At 41.8% G+C, this 14775-nt stretch overlaps 1 protein-coding gene across 5 annotated transcripts in view; it reads right to left on the reverse strand.

The window, feature by feature from the left end:
• Positions 1 to 14775, reverse strand: part of SGMS2 (sphingomyelin synthase 2) — a 90859-nt gene that overhangs the window by 57757 nt on the left and 18327 nt on the right. For 3 of the 5 annotated variants that reach the window (XM_028158618.2, XM_028158619.2, XM_054726759.1), the window contains exon 2: positions 3203 to 3311. The exons of 1 other annotated variant lie outside the window; for it this stretch is intronic. The gene's annotated coding sequence lies outside the window, so the exon portion shown is untranslated. Of the gene's footprint in view, positions 1 to 3198; positions 3312 to 14775 lie in introns of all 5 variants that reach the window. One more of the 5 variants, XM_054726766.1, reaches the window with a different exon arrangement.

Raw genomic sequence — 14775 nt, forward strand, 5'->3', positions numbered from 1 at the left:
GACAGATAGAATATTAAATCTTTGCAACGCTGACCATGTCAGGGTTCCCAAGATCACTTCCAGTTCAGGACCACTAGGACTGAAGACTCAGAGGTCCAGCATTTGGTTGCATTCATGGCTATTTGTTATAGCAAAAGGACACAAAGCAACATCAGCAAAGGAAAAAGGCACATGGAGCAAAGACCAGTCGCGAGCTTCCAAGAGCTTTTCCCAGTGGAATCACATAGGTCAGACTCAATTCCCACTCAATTCCCCAACAGCTGTGACAACACCTGTGAAATGCTATCTGCCAGGGATGCTCATTAGTGACTCAGTGCCCGGGGTTTTTATTGGGCTGGCCACATAGGCACCTGCCAGGCATTTACCCCAATTCCTCCCAGAAGGCAAGCAGATATTCAACATAAATATTATTGTCTGCACAAACAGTTCAGGCACAGAGACATTATGGTGGAAACCCTCCTCAAATCTAAATTCCCAGATGCCAGCCAAGGGCCAGCCTTACAAGCAGGCCTGTCTAACTAAGGACAGCAGTCTCAGGCCCGCTGTGATACCTCCTTTTGTACACTGTCCTATTTCAATTCTCTATGTAATATAGGACCAAACTACAGGAGAAAGGACTTTCTCCTAGCAGGTCACCTAGGTACATCATGAGCCTGAGAAGCATTTTTAACATGAACAAGCATTATTTTAAATTACATAATAGAAGATTTAAGATGGCCTTTAGTAGTCCACCTGTACAATAAAAACAGTCAAATTCTAGTCCTGTTTAGTTTTCTGTGAATTTTCTTCTTTAAAAAAAGACCACTGAAAATTCTAACAAACAGTATTCCTATATGGAAACTCCTGAGACACCATTTAACCTACCGGACTGGCAAAAATCGAGACCCTGGACAGTTCTTCTTACACGTTCCTAGCAGTGCTGAGAATTAAGAAAAAACCCCTCTGGGAGGCAATTTGATAACATCTATCAAAAGTATACACAAACCTTATGGCTTGTGATTCTACTTTGAAAATTTACACAGATATCATTGCATACATACAGAATAACTATGTGCAAAGTTATTTACTGCAGCATTGTTTAATATTGGCCACAACCCAAATGCCTATAAATAGGTCACTATTTAAATTGTGGTACATCCATACAATGGACTACTCTGTAACTCTTGAGAAAAACAAAAAAAGAATGAGGAAGCTCTCTTAGTACTAATGATAAATGCTCCTACATACTCTAGAAGGAAGACATATATTGCAGAGAGGTATGGCTTGTTATCTTTTACTTTATGAAGGGGGCCAATATGAATGAATTCATAGTCACATTTGCTTGTCTGTGCATGGAGAAATTGGCAGGATGCATTAGACACTGACAATGGGAGCTGGGAGGGGACGGGAGAGGCAGAATTTGGGCAGTATCTGCAAACCTGAAAAAATGTATTAAAATAGTATACTTGACAAGTAGTTCCTCTTTCTTTCCTAAGCCCAACCTGGCATCTTTTTATTTGTTGTTTTAATAGGCTTCTATATTATTGCAATGATTAATCTAGAGCATAAGGTTGCATTTATCTTGTTTTCCAAATCAGGTTCTAATGATCTTTTCATCTTGGGTCCAGCTGCCATCTTGAAGGGGGTTCCCCAAGACACCTGGGAGTGAGCCAAGTTCTCTGCACCTCCCTTCTCTCATGTGTTTGCTGAGGACATCCGGGAGCTTCTTTAAAGCTCCATGAAAGCAGGGAGTTTGTTTTGTTCACTGCCTTGTTCTCAACACTGAAAAAAGTGCCCGGCACAGAACTCGTTCAGTACGTATCTGTAGGAAAAATGAATTCTTTTCTTTGCCCAGCTTCAATGGGACAGACACTACCAGACAAAGGGAGAGATATCATTGGGGTCACACATTTAGAAATGGTTGTCATTCCTAGTATGGGCCTGATATAGGGATTCAAATCCCAGCAACATTCCTAGAATTATTTTGAATTTTACAGAAAACAAATAAGCCTATAGAAATGTTGTGCTGAACAGTGATTCTTAAATGTTCATAAAAATTTCTTTTTCATTAACTTGGGATTATAATTCCCTGGGGTCCATCTTAGCACTGAAGTCTTTTTCACCACACTAATTAGTAATGATGAAAAAGAATGGCTATCATAAGATTCAAATGAGCCCCAGTCATAAGGGGCTTATACGAGTATATGTAGAGGAGAGAAAATATTTTGCATTAAAAATGCAACAGATATTTTTATTTTTAAGAATAAAATTATCATTGAAATTAAATCCAAATTGGTATAGACAGTGAATTGACTTGCAAATGTCAATCACAAAAGAGAAAAACCTCCTTCCTCCTTAATGGACATAGAATGGATGTAATTACCACTCTGTTTGAACCTTAGTTTAAATAAATAATTTTGCTAGTAATAATTGCAGTAAAGTTGCTGAATAGGTGCAGAGCTGATTGGTGCTTCTTTGAAGATTTTTAGTACCACAGACTTTTCTTTATTTTTTTAAATACATTTTTACTGATTTCAAAGAGGAAGGGAGAAGGAGGGAGAGATAGAAACATCAATGATGAGAATCACTGATCGGCTGCCTCCTGCACCCCCGCCCCCCACCCTACTGAGAATCAAGCCTGAAACTGGGGCATATGCCCTGACCGGGAATCGAACCATGACCTCTTGGTTCATAGGCTGATGCACAACAACTGAGCCACATGGCCAAGCACGACAAACTTTTCTTAATGCACAGCTGAGGCAGTTATTGAGTCAAGGGGTCCTTCTGAGGGAATGTTACTTAAGAGGATAATAATGGGGGGAGAGGGTTTCCATGGAAGAACAGCACTCCAGGCTAAGGAGGGGCTGGTTCAAAGGCCTTGAGAAAGAATGAGCCAGGTAGGTGTAAAAGAATCTCTTGGCAGTAATGAGAAGAGGTGAGAACATTTTGGTGTTACCTCTATTTCTCTTGCTGGCATTTAGGACAATAATCCGACTATAAAGGAAGCATCCATGCACCTGATTTCAAGCACTCAAGAAAGCTTGAAATCTAAGCCTCTCCTGAGAATAAAATAGAAATTCTCATTGATAAGGCATTTATGAAAGAAATGTCTTAACTGGAAAACAGAAGCTAGCGGAGAAGTTTCAGGACAATTGGGAGGCAGCCAACCTTCCACTGATGCTAATTATCTGTATGATACAGGGCCAGGAAGCCCCACACCTACTGTTTGCAGGTGGTGCCAAGCGAATCCCACTCTGGTCCTCACAGCAGGTGACACTGTTTTGCAGCAGATCCTTTCTGCGAAGAGTGGTGTGGGGCAGAGGAGGGTAGCTCTACAAGGTGGAAAAAGTGAGAGGTTAAATAACGATGATGCTTTATTGTTATGTTTTGTTGGTTTCCTGGGGGTGGAGGTGAAATCAAGAGCTATCTGACACTGCCCCCAGGAAGACACTGACTCTAACAGGTACCAGCATCTCAGGAAGAGAAAAGCAACTTGGCCATTCATCCCATGGACATCTCCTCACTACATGACAGACCCTGTTTGGAGGTGCAGCAGTACATACAGGCACATTCCCTTCCCTCACGAGGCTCACCTTCTGACATGGGAACAAGCCAGCAGATAAACAAGAAGATTGTGGTAAATGTCACCTAGAGAAGTCAGTCAAATAAGACCAGGGCTGATGTGGCTGATTTAGGAGCAAACAGTCAAGGGGTCTCTCTGAGGGAATGTTACCTAAGAGGATAATAATGGGGGGGGGGGAGGGGGAGGAGGAGCTGGTTCAAAGGCCCTGAGCAAGAATGAGCCAGGTAGGTGTAAAAGAATAGAAAGGCCATACGATCTCGGAGTAAAGAAAGGCACAGCGCAGAGGCCAGGCCACCCAGGGCTTTGCACAGAGGCAGAGGGACCAGCTGCATACAGGGCCAACGGGAGACTACCTATATACAACCTGTCACCTTCAAACCAAGTGGTGGAAGATTCCCTTAGAAATACATACAGCTGCTGTGATCTTTTAGTGGATTTTTCAAGTAGACTTTATTTTTTAGAGCCATTTCAGATCCATAGCAACACTGAACAGAAAGCACAGAGATTTCTCATAGTTCCCCTGCCCCCACACATGCACAGCCCCCTCGGAGTGGTATCTTTGTTATAACTGAGGAACCTACACGGACACAGCATTATTACCCAGTGTCACATAGCTTACTGTACATCAGGGCTCACTCTTGGTGTGTACTTTCTACCAGGTTGGGCAAATTTACAATGACATGTGCCTATCATTATGGCCTCATACAGATCAGTTTCACTGTCCTAAAAATCCTACGTGCTCTTGTCTATTCATCGCACCCTCTCCTCTTTTAATGGATTTTAAGTAACTAAAATCTGGCTTGTGGGTGGAAGTAAACATATGCTGCCAAAGTCCAGGTCTACAGTTCCTAGAACCACCATATGAATATCCTAAGAGCACAGCCCGGGCTCAACACACACACACAACTGATAGTTGATCTATGTATCTTTTAACCACCTTACACATTTTGTTAAAATCTATGTTTAACAATCCTAGGATAGATACCTATCCGCAACCAGAAACTGATTTTCTATTGACATAACCACTTTCACCAAAAATATTCAACCGCTGCAAGAGACTCAAGAATGAACGTGTCACTCTTAGGAATATACCCATGGAAAACGGAAAGTCGTCCACACAGAAACCTGTACGAAAATGTTCACGGCGGCATCATTCCCAATAGCCAAGAAGTGGAAGCAGTCCAAGTGTGCACCAACTGGTGAGCGGATAAACAAAATGTGGTGCACCTTATCAGTGAAAACTGTTTGGCCATAACAAGGAATGAAGGGGCGACACACGCTTCAATGGAGGTGAACCCTGGCAACGTTAGGCTAAATGAAAGAAGCCAGTTTCAAAAGACCACACTTACGTGAAAGGTGCAGAATAGGTAAATCCACAGAAACAGAAAGTAGATTACTGGTTGCCAGGGGCTGGGGGTAGCAGGAAACAGGGAGTGAATGCTAATGGGTTTCTTTTGGGGGGGGGGCGGGGATGCATATGTTCTAAAACGAGTGGGGGTGATGGTTACACAACTCTGTAAAACCACTGAATTGTCCTCTTTAATAAATTTCTACTGATCAAAAATGCCAGGTGCCAGTAAAGCCCACCACAAGAGGTGAGCAGCGCAGTTTCCTATTTCACACACCGTACAACACTCTCCGTGGGACGTGTCTGACCCTTTGGAAGGACCCCCCGCCCCTGGAGGATGTTTTTCTCATTTCACTTGGAACGTGACTCCAGCCGTTTACTCCCCTCTCTCTCGACTTCACTCCCACCCCCACGGACCTGACCCTGCTCCCAGCCACTGCCATGTTTCCCCTGGATTCCAGCCATCTCTCTTCCTTACCCTACCCCCAAATTTCCACAGCAGTCTTTCTAAAATGCTACTCTCCTACTTTAAACCCTTCAGAGGTTCCCCGTAATTGAGACATTTCTACAGCACTGAGATTCTATTGGGGAAAATAACGTATATTCAGTCAGGCAGTAACCAAAGGGGTTAGTCACGTGGCCCTTACTATTGCAGGGGCGTAGACAATATTGTTGGTGTGCCACAGAATGCTAGTAATGCGTGCCAGGAGAAGGAAAAGCTTGAAAACCCCTGGCTTAGAGAAATTCCTGATAAAGTAAGAACTGGACTAACAAAGAGATTTCTCAAGGAGTCACATCCCCAAGGGCCAATGCTTTTCGGATACCTACACACACGGCCATATATAGAAACCAGCCCAGGGCGTCAAACTGGGAGAAGCTGAAGTCAAAAGTAGCTCATAAAACAGCAGCAACATTTTGTTCCTTAGGTAGGAAGCACCATCCAAATAAAAAAAGCAGATAGCAGCTCTTGGGACATACCTTAAGTCTGTGGACGATTATAATTATTTATGACATGGTATTAATTACACTAATAATGTCAGCTCACAGATTTTATTCAATTACATGGCTAAATGTGACTTTCATCTAGTCATATTTAAAATGTGCGCCCTTGCCTGGCTGGTGTGGCTCAATGGTTGAGCGTCGACCCATGAACAAAGAGGTCGCTGGTTTCGATTCCCACTCAGGGCACATGCCCGGTTGCAGGCTCGATCCCCAGTAGGGGGCGTGCAGGAGGCGGCTGATTAATGATTCTCTATCATCATTGATGCTTCTATCTCTCTCTTCCTCTCCCTTCCTCTCTGAAATCAATAAATATATTTTAAAAAAATTTTTTTAAAGAAAAAAGGGGGTGCGTGATAGAATGCAAATTTGTGCTTACTAGTCCAAAGATTCTTTTTGTATACATTCTAATGTTGTGTCATGCTTAAAAAGGACCCATTTTTTTTTAAAGTGTCACGGACATTCATGATTTATATTAACTTTAAGTATATGTACCATGCATAGCTTCAGAAAAGAATAAAGTAAATTATATGACGTACGAAATATGACCGTGAGAAGAACAATGCAGAGTCAGAGAGCCAGAAGCAGAGGCCAGGGATTCCTGACCACAGACCGCCTGGAAGAGGGCTGGTATTTCTGTGACTGGAGGCTGCCCCACCTGCTAATGGATGGAATCCCTGCCGAGGCAGCAAAGCTCAGGGGCTGGGAGCAAGGATTCTGAAACCCAGCATCGCACGCAGCTCCTGTGGGACTCCTGTGCCTCAGTTTCCTCATCTATACATAGGGATAACAACATCACTAACTTCAGAGGGTCTTTGAGAGCTCTGAAGGAGTTAGTACTTTTAAAAAGCTTAGAAACAACACCTGGCATGCCGTATGCACTATCCATGTGTGTTAGCTGACTAAAACAGAGACCAGACCGGGGGTAACAGAGTGTACTAGTTAAGTCTTACAAAATGACTCTTTGGCTCTCAACTCCTTTTTCCAGACTCTGAGAAAGAGTGTGTGCATGTCCATCCCTGTGCGTGTTGGGAGGGGGAAGAAGCTTTTCTTCTCGTAGCTCTAATATGGTCCCTTCGGGTCTGTACACAAGAGACAGTGAGCAACAGCACAGACCAGGTAGACTCCCATAAGACATTACAGGACAGTTCACTGTGCCCCTCAATAAATTCCAGAGCATACGTTTCTAGAGTCTCTTTGGGAAGAAGCCAAGGCAATGAGATACACGTAAGCAGCTCTGATGACAGGGAAACAACGGCTCCAGAAACCCGCCCCTTACTTCCATTTCCCCAGCCCCGCTTCCGACAGGCTGAGGAGAGGCAGTTCCAAATTGGTGGGACAGGTTCTCTAACGTCAGGCAGTGACACAAGTACAGCCCACATACCAAGTAAACCGGATGCATTGAAAAGCGATTTCCCCCACAAGGATGGGTTTAAGTCTAAAGAACGTGAGAGTCACTGTCTGGCGAAGGAACAGCCATGATCATCTCAGGGGAAAAAACAGCTCAGAAAAATATTCCCATGTGTCATAGTTACCTCAGTTTCTACCTAACAGTTAAAAGGGGAGCTTCCAGATTACGCAAACTATTGTGGTTAAGGCACATTCTACTGTAAGTTGGAAAACAGATAATATATATTTTTTAAAGACTAGTTATTAGAGAACACATCTTAGCTAAAAAGGGACCTTCGTTCCTTCGGATGTTCCCGGACGGCACGTGGAAGGCACGGTGCAGCTGAACTTCCGTGGCTAGTCCACACGGCTGCGGACAGGCTGACGTCCCAGCGATGTGTCCGCCTTGTTCATTCCCTCAGCCACAGTATGCTGCACTTAAGGCTAATTTTTCAAATAATTTTCCTTCAGATGAAATAGTGTTCATCTTAAAGTTGTTAATCAACTGTAGCAACGTATCTTCATTTTAATACTTGCGGGGTATCGCTAAAGCCACCAAAGCAAGAAGAAATAGGTATCTTCACCTGCCTATAGCACCCCGCAAGGAAGGAGAGGGAGAGATGCACGTAAGATGAACCCTGTGCACCCGGGACAAACATCGCCTCCTAAGTCTTAGGACCTAAGAGAAGACACTCTCTCTATTCTCACACTGGATTAGAGCCCCTTCATCAGCTCCACGTGGTTCCACACGTTTTCTCCATCATCACAGTTTGCTACTTGTAATTATCTAATCAAGTATTGGTAAAGCTGAACCTGTCTCTCTTCTGTCAGGCTGCAAACTCCACGAGGGAAGCGGCCACACCTGTTAGTTTTTCTGCTGTCTTCCTGGCACACAGCTGCCTGTGCACCAGCTTCCTCTTGACAAGACAGCCAGCTGTGCTCCTGAGAAGTCCCAGGTAAGCTCCTTGCAAGGAAGAGAAGGACACTGAAGTGATCTTACAAAGGAGGGGGAAAGGGAAGGACTTTAATACAACAAAACCCATGGACGCCTTGAAGGTTTTCAGAAGCAGATCTGAGAGAGGAGGAGGGAGAAAACGGAGCGGGAGGAATGACCCACTAATCTAGATGGATGATTTCAGGATAAAATAGTATCATGAGAACTCAAACAGTGTTTTCTAATTATAGACTTTTAAATTTAAAATATCTTGAAAGTTCACTCTGTACTTTCCTCTGCCTAATACAGGTTGCATTCAAAACATCCCAGAAATAGGACTTTTTTTTTTTTTTTTTTTTTAAGCCCAGAGAGTAAGGTTGAACAACAGATTAAAATGCCCTGTATCTGGCAACCTCTGCTTTCTACAGTTTTTCTGTTGGGTCTTCCATGAAGAAACAACTGCCGATCTAATTCTTTCTTTCTCGACACAAAGTTGTTATTGCTACGCCCGGACTCCTAAAACTCCTTAGAGTGACATGAAGGTCACGTACTATCATAACAGCGAAACTTAAATAATTATTTAACTTAATGAAATGCTTTCAGGCCTTCCGAAACAAAAGGAAATAACCCCTTTATACCTTTACACTGAAAGTGCGAAAGTGTTTACTCTTGTTGGTGAACAAAGAAACACAAATCTAAAAAGGGAGATACTATGTTTTGCATATAAATTGGCAGCCCAAAAAATCATCAAGCTGCTCTCCAGGACTATTGTAAAATACATTTCTAATATTTTATAAGCACACTAAGAATGTGAACAAACATTAAGCTCTGAGCCTCGGACACTGTTAATACAGTGAAAAACTGGAAATGACAAAGTCCCCCAAAACAGGGGACCGCTTCAATAAATGGTGGTGGATGGGTACAATGGAATATGAAACTACTTCTTTACTCTGTCTAGCGACAGGGACAAGTTCATGATATAGTCAGATGTACAAAACAATATTTATTCTGTTTCTTTTTTCATTTTTTTAAATATATTTTTATTGATTTCAGAGAGAAAGGGAGAGGGAGAGAGAGATATAAACATCAGTGATGACAGAGAATCATTGATCTGCTGCCTCCTGCACACCCCACACTGGGGATTGAGCCTGCAACCCCTAGCATGTGCCCTGACCAGGAATTGAACTGTGACCTCCTGGTTCATAGGTCGACCTCAACCACTGAGACACACTGGCCAGGGGCTATTCTGTTTGGTGTGTGTGTGTGTGTGTGTGTGTGTGTGTGTGTGTGTGTGTGTGTGTGTGTGTGTTTAAAGCTGTATGTGTAAGCATAAACATGCTGGAAAGATAATGCAATATGAAAATGTTAACAGGTGATAGATACATAGATGACTTACATTTTCCTTTTGCTTATCCAGGTTTAAAATTTTCTAAAATGACCATGAGTTGTTATTATCACTAACAAGTAAAAGAGAAAAGATGAGTTGAGAACTCCCAACACAAATTTTCAAGTATTAACTACCATATTAACAGTCTCTAAAAAAAGTTTACTGCAATAAGTACACAGTCTATTTAATATCATTATGTACTAAGGATAAAAATAGTAAACCTCATTTTTCATTTTGGTCACTATGTGTGGGGCGAGCAAATAAAAATACTCTGTCCTGAAAACTTAAAAGTTTTCTTTTTAGCACGATGCCATGTGTGGTCATGTAGCACCAGGTAGCTGAAAGGTTAGCCTCTCCGGGTAAAAATAGCATAATTATATAGTTCATAAAATTAAAATGTACATATTTACTATGATTATTACTCTTGCTCCAATAAAATTCTCTCTTTGAAAATAAAAATGAAACTAGATATGGATAAATATGAATTAAGATAGAAACAAGTTTGGGAGGTGGAGAATATTAGAAATAGGGCTTCCAGAGAGAGTTCCCCTCCGGTCAGGGAGAGGGGATATTTGGTGAGAAACAGGGTAACGCCTCAGGCTATACGTAAGTATTGGAAAACTTCAAGGACCCTGTAGTGTACACACCAGAGCAGGTTAACAGAATGAACAGACTAGCTTATAACTGAGTAATTGAGCTAGAGCTAAACTTATGCTAACGCTTCAGCTCTTGCTTAGAAGTCTCCTGTAGATTCCCAGCCGTTCAGGTCTCTTGGTTCTGTCATCCATTTCCTCAATTTTTTATTTTTTCTCTCCTAATCTTTCGTTGTCTTAAGATTTCTAAGAGGCTGTTTACTCGAGCCTCATCACTAGTTATCAGCAGTTTGCTTTCATTATGAGAAACTTGTTTTAGAAAAGGACTAATCTGTACTTAATTATAAAAACTTTATTTGGTTTCCCTGATCCGTTATTACCCACATCAGACACCCTCACCAAACACGTTTCCAACGTTCCTTCTAAGCAACCTCAAACAAATTACATACCGGCTTATTTGCATAACTCTCTATATCACAAAGCAGCAACTTTTAATTGAGGTCTTCTTTTAAGCCTTGGAGGAAGGATCATGTTTAGAGAACAAAATGAGAATCAAGAAAGTTAACTTTCAGGATTTCCAAGAGCTATTTGGTGTCCAAATAAAGGAACATTAAAGTACCAAAAATAACTGGAAATGAGGAAGAAGAAAGAAGGAAGTGAGATGAGGGGCTCACTAGAAGTTTGTGCAACTGAACCTTGAGCAAAACAAAGAAAGATGAAGCAAAGCGCCCAAAGGCTTGAAATGATGAACACATTTCAGGGACAGGGGTCAGAGGTGAGCAGCAAGACTCAAACCAGAGCGCCTGCTGGTGGAGCCTAAGGCATCTTTCAGGGTCTAATGGACCAGCACAAAATGGGTGATGATGGTGACCAAATGAACAAACAGGCAGCCACATGCTTTCATTCTGAGCTTTTCAGCCATGCGTGGTCAGAGGCTGTACCTCAGGAGCCGTTTAAGGAGTAAGCATTATGAATGCCATTATTAATAACCATACTACTCTCTTGTGTTCAGAGTACAACCCGCAGGCCTTGGATAGCTACCGCACCACCATGACCTCAGAATATGGCATCTTTAAGAGAAGGGTGAGCTTTAGCAGCACATGGAGAAAGATCCCTGAGGTCCTCCCCCAACTCCCTAAAGCGTCTAAAGCTTGCTATGGGGGAAATTAAGGTAGGATTCTTATTCATCCTTGTAGAAAGGTTTACAGATAGTAAATAATCCCAGTTTTCCATCACACTTCTAAGCAAACAGACACAAATGTATAAAGGAAATGCAAAATGTGCACTCTCTCCAGTGAGGATATACACATTCATGTTTCACTGTTCATGGTACTTCGTTTTTTTTTATTTTATTGACTATTTTTTTTGGGGGGGGGGGGGGGGTGAGAGAAGGAGAGAGAGAGACATCGATTTGTTGCTCCACTTATGTAAGCATTCATTGGCTGATTCTTGTGTATGCCCTGACCGGAGATCAACCCCATAACCTTCGCATGTCAGGACCACACTGACCAAATGAGCTCCTCGGCCAGGGGCTAAACAGTCACTTTAACAGACCCAGCGAGCGGAAAGTCAGCAGGGACACAGGAGAACTCACCAACACAATCAATCAACTGGACTGAACAGACAGCTATAAACTACTTCATCCAAAAACAGCAGAACACACGTTCTTCTCAAGCTCACAAGAAATTTCACTACAACAGACCACATTCGGAGCCATAAAACACACCTTAATACATTTAAAAGAATGGAAATCATGCAATGTCTCCTCTGAGACCACAGCAGAATTAAACTAGAAATCAGATAGCTGGAAAAGTCCAAAATACCTGGAGATTACACACTCCTAATTAATACATTGATCAATGAAGAAATCTCAAGAGAAATTTAAAAACAATTTGAACTAAATAAAAAATGAAAATGCAACTTATCAAAATTTATGGATACAAGAAAAGCAGTGCTTCAGGGCAATTTATAGCAGTGAATGCATATATTAGAAAAGAAAATCTAAAATCAATAATCTAAGTATATAACTTAGGAAACTAAAAAAAGTAAAAGCAAATTAAATGCAGAGTAAATAGAAGAAAAATAATAATACAAAATTAGAGCACAAATCAATGAAATTGAAAACAGGAAAACCAACAGAGAAAAATCAATGAAACCAAATGCTGGCTCTTAGAAAAGATCAATAAAATCAATAGGCAAGTTAACTAAGAAAAAAAGAAAGAACACACAAACTACTAATATCAGAAATAACAGAGAGGACATCACTACAGATCCCATGGATGATAAAAGGCTAACAAAGGAATACTATGAACATCTCTATGCCCACAAAATTGAAAATATAGATGAAACAGACCAATTCCTTCAAAGACACAATCTGTCAAAACTCACACAAGAAACAAACCATTTGAATAGGCCTACAGCTATTAAAGAAATTGAATCAATCCTATATAATAAAAGCCTAACATGCTAAGTGTCTGACTGTTTGACCAGTCGCTATGATGTGCAGACCACCAGCAGGCAGATGCACTGACCAGTAGGTTAGCTTGCTGCTGTGGTCTGGCCAATTGGGATTGGGCGAGACGGGCCAGACACACCCTGGAGCCCTCCTGTAGTCCCTTCCCGGCCCTGAATGTACACCAGTGGGGTCCCTCGGCCTGGCCTGTGCCCTCTCACAATCCGGGACCCCTCGGGGAATGTCCGGGACCCCTCGGCAGTCCAGGCCGAGGGACCCCACCAGTACACGAATCCATGCACCAGGCCTCTAGTAATTAATACGCTTCCAAAATAGGAAGCACCAGGCCCAGATGGGTTCACTAGTGAATTCTACTAAACATTTAAGGAAGAAATTATACCAGTTCTCTACAATCTCTTTCAAAAGATAGAAACAGGGAGACTACTTCCTAATTCACTCCACGAGGCCAGCCTTACCCTAATATTAAACCAGAAAAAAAAATTACAAGAAAACTACAGACCAGTATCTCTCATGAACACAGATACAAAAATCCTCAACAAAATATCAACAAACTGAATCCAACAATGTATGAAAAGAATTATACACCATGACTAAGTGAGATTTATACCAGATATGCAAGGCTGATTAAACACTTGAAAATCCATTTTTGTAATCTATCACATCAACAGGCTAAGGGAGAAAACTCACATGATCATATCAATAAGATGAAGAAAAAGCATTTGATGAAATTCAGCATCCACTCATGACAAAAACTATTAGTAAACTAGAAAAAAGGTGGGGATTGCCTCAACTTGATAAAAAAAAAAATCTACAAAAAAAACCCTACAGCTATTACCAGACATAACGTTGAAAAGCTCACCAGAGATATACAGATGGCAAATAAGCTTATGAAAACATGCTTGACATCATATGTCACAGGGAAATGCAAATTAAAAGAACAATGAGCTACCAGTACACCTATTACAATGGCCAAAATCTGGAAAAGTGACACCACCAAATGCCGGTGAGGCTGTAGAACAACAGGAACTCTGGTGGAAATTCACTGCTGGTGGAAATGCAAAATGAGACAGCCAATGGCATAAAATCACTGTCTGCACTTTCTGCTCAATTTTTCTATAAACCTAATACTGCTCCAAAAACTAAGGCCTATTAATGTACAAAAAAGTGCTTCTCATAATTACCTAGAAACACATTCATATTTAAGATTGCAATCATTTTTTTCAAAAATAAAAATGAGAAATACTCCAAGTATTGTGATGTAAGCTGTAAAGCAACACTCAAACATTAATGGCAAAACTGCGCTCAGTTATGTCCTTTAAGAACAAATGACAATGGCCCTGACCAGTGTTGCTCAGTGGTTAGAGCATCGGCCTGTGCACTAGAGGATTTCAGGTTCCATCCAAACCCTCACCGGCGTGTGTGGGAGGCAACCAATCAATGTCTCTCACATCGATGTTTCTCTCTCTCTCCCCCTCCCCCTCCCACTCTCTCTAAAAATCTATGGAAAAATAAAAATAGCCTCACTCTATAGGTGAGGATTAAAACAAACACACACACACACACACAAATGACAATGTGCTCAAGCACAACCACTGATCTAAATTTGCCTTGTAATTCAAAAGCACTTAAGGCTGCTAAACGTAGAGAACATGCTAAGCACTGCTTAATGTTGATAAAACACCATCTGTGGTCAAGGCAGCACTCCTATTTGTGCTGTGACATGTTCAGATCTGTAATCCCATCACTGCCCCCACAGGTTTCCATATTCTATGTACATATTCATTCCAGCGGACATGAAGGCGATGCTTTGTATACCAGATGGCAGGGCACATCCTATGCCTGCTGAAATTAAAGGCTTTATTCAGCATGCAGCACAAGCACATACAGGGTGGGGGCTTAGCACCAATCTACAATGTGCCATCTGCAAAACTGTGCCCTGATGCAACTACACGTGAGATTTGCTTTGCTTCCAAGATGACAGCTTTACAACAGCCCTTAAGAGTATTCTCACAGCCAAAGACTCCCTTTCCTGGAGCGCCCTCAGTGACAGGCTCCCAAGCCTGTGCCTCAAGGAACCAAGAGCCTTGCTA

Source organism: Eptesicus fuscus, chromosome 2 (assembly GCF_027574615.1).
Source record: "Eptesicus fuscus isolate TK198812 chromosome 2, DD_ASM_mEF_20220401, whole genome shotgun sequence".
In the NCBI taxonomy this organism is placed as follows: domain Eukaryota; kingdom Metazoa; phylum Chordata; class Mammalia; order Chiroptera; family Vespertilionidae; genus Eptesicus; species Eptesicus fuscus.